A 4,842-nucleotide genomic window follows, 5' to 3' on the forward strand; every position below is an offset into this window, starting at 1 on the left:
ATGGCATAATAGGGTGTTTATTTTCTGTTAAAAATTCTACGTGAAATACAAAAACTTCTTACAAGCATGCATACCTGACGTTTAAACGTGTAGCTTATCCGCGTCTATCAGGTACACATAATGAAGACGTAAGAGCGTCCGATAAAATCACAGCAAATTCGTAACCCTTTGAAGAGTACGGCTAGTGCGTCAGGATTGCCAACTGAAGTGTGAAGTGAAGGAGTGCCAGGTATTACACGAGAAACCGAAGAACTGTTACTTTCTTGCACTACTCACAGGGTTTGTGAAATGGAACGCCATCTTTAGCATATAAGCGTTTTTGCATATAAGCCTTGCATAGATGTGTCGCCTTAAATGTCCTACTGGCTAATGTTCATACGACAGCAAACGTCTATAAGAATGCGCAAATTTTTGTATTAGCTTTTTAAATACGTACGTAAATATGTGTCCAATCGCCTCATTTAGTTTTGTTGGGTCCGAACTTAAAAAAAATCCTACCACGGGAAGACGTTCCAATTTTCGTGGGTGTTCCATTGGTTATTGTTAAAACAAATACCATTATGTCCTGTACAATGAAAAAAATTACAGTAACCTTTTTAAGGTTAAATTCGCACGACATTTCAGGACATTTGGTTGCCTGATATGATGCACCTCTATGATCGAAACGTAGTGTTCTCAAAAGCGAAACAGAGAAAAGACGAGTGAGTGAGTGACACACCTGTGATGGAAAAGATTCCCATTCAATCGACCCTATAAATGATATGTTCGCATCTGCATCTATGTGCGTAGTATGAACAAGTAAAATGGCTTCTGCTGTTATAATATGTCGAAACAGGCCCATAAAGAAGGTCCGGCTAATGCGGTGAATGCAGGGGCGGAAGCACATCACAGCATAAAAGACCGAGGGAATCGTGCTTGTTGGTCGGCCATACAGGAAGCGACAGTTTATAATAGGGATCAGCCTTCTTAGGCTAGATAGTGCCAACGAAATGATACAATCTTTTACATTTTGAACACAAGTTTTCAATTAACGCGACACGAATAAAATTTGAGTGCACGCATTTCCAGTCAGTTTATAGGGAGAATGCTATTGGTAGAAGCCTTTATAAAAATGCCCAAATAACATGAACCTTGCATTAAGGAGTCTTTTATGAAACATTTAAAAGCAACGTTAGAAGAAGATCGTCGCTAGAAGAAGACACAACGATCCGAAATGATTTATTACTAATCTGCAATAATGTTGCCCGGTACATAATGAAGTGACTTATTAAAATGGAACCGTAATATTACAGGTGGATTAATATTGAGGTCCCATCGATAGTCCAATGGTAATGTGGTTTTCCGCAAAGCCCAAAAAGACACGATATAGTTTTGCTTCAAAGCTGAGTCTGGATAGACAGTTCGTTTTATGTTCAGACTCGGCCGTCTGGGGCTGCTCTGAACAGCTGCATCGATTGCATAAATCAAAGGATTTATTTAGGTCCCATATAGAGAAATCGATAATACGCGATTGCTATTATCCATGGAGACGATTTCTTGGCATATATACATTTATTACGAAACAAAAATCATTAGGATAGTGCGTGTTGTATGGAAAAGTTGAGCGAAAACTTTGATTTTGGACGAACTTTTCGTAGTAGTCTACGGTGATGGGGACCTATGCGTCCAATGAGCCATAAACACCTGTTATCTAACATTTTAGATCGGTCTTATACGGTACGTAGATCCTGTCGTTAACTGAGTTTTAGACTCCCTGTCTTTTAACAGCATCGCATGTCAGTCAGGCCATATCAAGGATTATTTCGGGTGTAGAGAAGGATTAGAAGTGTCTTGGGTAGTAGTAATAGAAGTGGTGTTTAGGGCAACTAACGCTGAATCATCTTTATATGAAAGCCTTCGACGTTTATCTTTCGTACCATTGGATTAACCACAGGACAGGCCGATAAGGCCACGTAAATGCATAGCCAGTATTTCCGTGCTTCCAATAATTAACTCAGAAACTATCATATGTGCTAGACGGCCCAGAACGATCTTCTTGGGTTGTTCCGCCTTTATTTGTTCAGGACTTTTTATGTAACCACTGAGAACTAAGGATTTCTATGACAAAAACAATGAACACTTTGAGATCACGACAATCAAAGTAACTAGGTTGATACCGAAAGCCGCGGGTATATAATATGAGGTCGATTTAAAAATGTTGTTAGGTTTGAGGCAATAGGTTTGGTATTATACCTGGTTTGAACTGAAGCATCCGTCTTTATGATCGGGCTCCCAATGTGCGTTGCTGCGAGTAACTCGGAAATGGCTTTCTGAATACCTAATCTGCCGCCATTGCAACGTGCCCGTTTGCTTGGTAGATCCTCGACAACGTGCATGAGGCACCTATGCCCTTATGGGACTCTTGTAGTATACATTGTTGGGACATCTTGTAGTATATAGTAGTAGGATAGTACAGCTCTAAAATAAAAAGAAGCTGCCGCCGCTAATACATTAAGAAAACTATTCTGTAACACGCCGCATCGTTTTCTAATATCACTAAAGAGTATTGCGTTCATTTTTACCTATGTGTTTACTATTAGCTGAAGTGCGCAGTTCCTTTAGCTTCTTCTGAATAGTAATGATGACGGTTACCTCACCTAGATATGCAATTGACGAAGTCGGAGGTTAGTGGGATAGCCTATGCATAACGTCACATGCACCATATCCCACAGTATCGGCCTGAGGAGTGCGCTCTGGGGAACGCCGGCAGTGACTCGTAATCCGCCCGACTGTACCTTATCTAGCGATAACACAGGTTTGAGGCAAGAACCCTCCTTGTACATGGTGAAATTACTATTATGTCCGTTGATTCGTTTATCGAATCCCATGTCACTTCGTTAAGCGTGTTAGGAAGGCCCACCATAATGGCTAAGCAGGAAGTTGTGAAGAGTAGGTTTAGAACTTTGTTCGTTAGGTACATTCTAAATTCTTCTCATAGTTAAGTTAGTGGAAGGTCTTGCTCGAAAACCTATGTTGAATTGGATATAAAGCCCTTTTGTGGTCTATCGCTTAAACTAGTCCTAGATTTAGGACGTGTTCGTCCGCCTTGCAGAGGTCGATAAGCGCACATTTCTACTTGAAACCCGAAAAGTAACTGTTCTCAGCCATTAGGAATTTGTCGAGCTGAGGGTTAACGCCAATTTTCTTACGAATAATCGACAAAATTCTAGATCTCCCGGTTGTAAAATCTTCGATGATATAACCGGGAGATCTAGAATATTTATTTTTTTAATTTTTTTTATATTTATTAGCTTATATTAATATGCATAATAATATAATATATAATATTAGAATATTTATTAGCTTATTTATGTCCTGTCTGGTGACACAAAATATTATGCGGGACGAAAAACAGCGTGTGCGTCTCTAGCCGTTTAGGAATTTTTCTGGCATGAAACGGAAATTATCATTACTTGTTAGCATTGCTTACTAAGCGCCCGTTTTGGTACGAGCCCGCAGATTTCAATTCATTACACCAGGCGTCGATTGTATCGGACATAACTCAGATTCAGACCGTGTTAACCTGCTAGAGATAGGGAAACTGTAAGAAGTGACATGGTGTCGGACAATGTGTAAAAGCAGTCATGTACGCGAACCCTATGTATTGATAGCCATTAAAATTCAGTGTATGCGGACATGTGTGGTAAGGTTCGTCACAATATGAATCGTGTGATTGCACTCATTTGATCCTGGCACCGGAATTGACAATTAGTGACAGAAGAGGTAAAGCTGATTGGTTTACGTAATTGAAAAGCTGGAATTTCTGTTTATAAAAAAGGGGTACCACTAATGTTAGCTCTAAATATCAAATCGTCAACATTAAATAAATTTGATTTACACACTCACGTATAGAAAAAAATCAAATAGAGTACCCTCAAGGTGGTTAACATAGTCCTATTTGTTGTTACCAAAGGAAGGCTATGTAAACCCAATCGATGATTATTAGTACGCACAAGGATTTATTTGAAAAATTTTATATTTATTACTAGTGTTGTCTGCAATACCTAGTGAGATCATGAGTGGTTATTGCTAAAAAGAAGACAGAGAGAATATTTAGAATCATTAGATTTACCTGTCGCAATTTGACCCTGCTTGTTTTGTCTCACTGATTGAACTAGTAAGTTAAAAATCGGATACGGTCGTGTCTATGAGACAGACCGCAAAACCACATTTCTTTCTTCAGGGATGATATAAACCAAATGAGAATTTCATGTACTTCAAGACATTTACGTCTAAACATTAACCGATCCGATAAGAATCGGATCGTTCTTGAAAAGTATCCGAAAAAATCTTCAGCTTGCGTTTATCAATATTGTCAAATCTTCCTCATATTCTACAACGAACAGTGCCATTCCCATAAGGTAACTATAGAGGTCACTATGAGATAACTTTATTTCATAGCCAAAACCTACACGGTTTCTGTACACACGAAATACTCAATTTGCAAGAGGTACTAAAATTCAAAGGATCTCTAATCGGCTTCAAGAACCCTTCAGCATTAACTGTACGAAAAAAAATACTAAATAAGGTATATTTATCATTTATATTATTACGAATTTAAGATACAGTGGCCGCGCAAAATTATCTAGTATGATATATCAACTTATACATTAACTTAAGTAATTAGCTTCGTTGGTCGTGTTCGTTTTTGCCATGTCTGTAGCCCGACATATAAGTGAAACTTTGTGTGGCAAACAAAACGCCGACAACGGCTTCGTAGCGTCTCAAAGACATAAACACCTAGACGTTAGCAAATAACAAATGATTCAAACAATGAAGAATATAAACATCGCGATTACTTAA

Source organism: Varroa destructor, unplaced genomic scaffold, assembly GCF_002443255.2.
Source record: "Varroa destructor unplaced genomic scaffold, Vdes_3.0 BEIS01000002.1, whole genome shotgun sequence".
In the NCBI taxonomy this organism is placed as follows: domain Eukaryota; kingdom Metazoa; phylum Arthropoda; class Arachnida; order Mesostigmata; family Varroidae; genus Varroa; species Varroa destructor.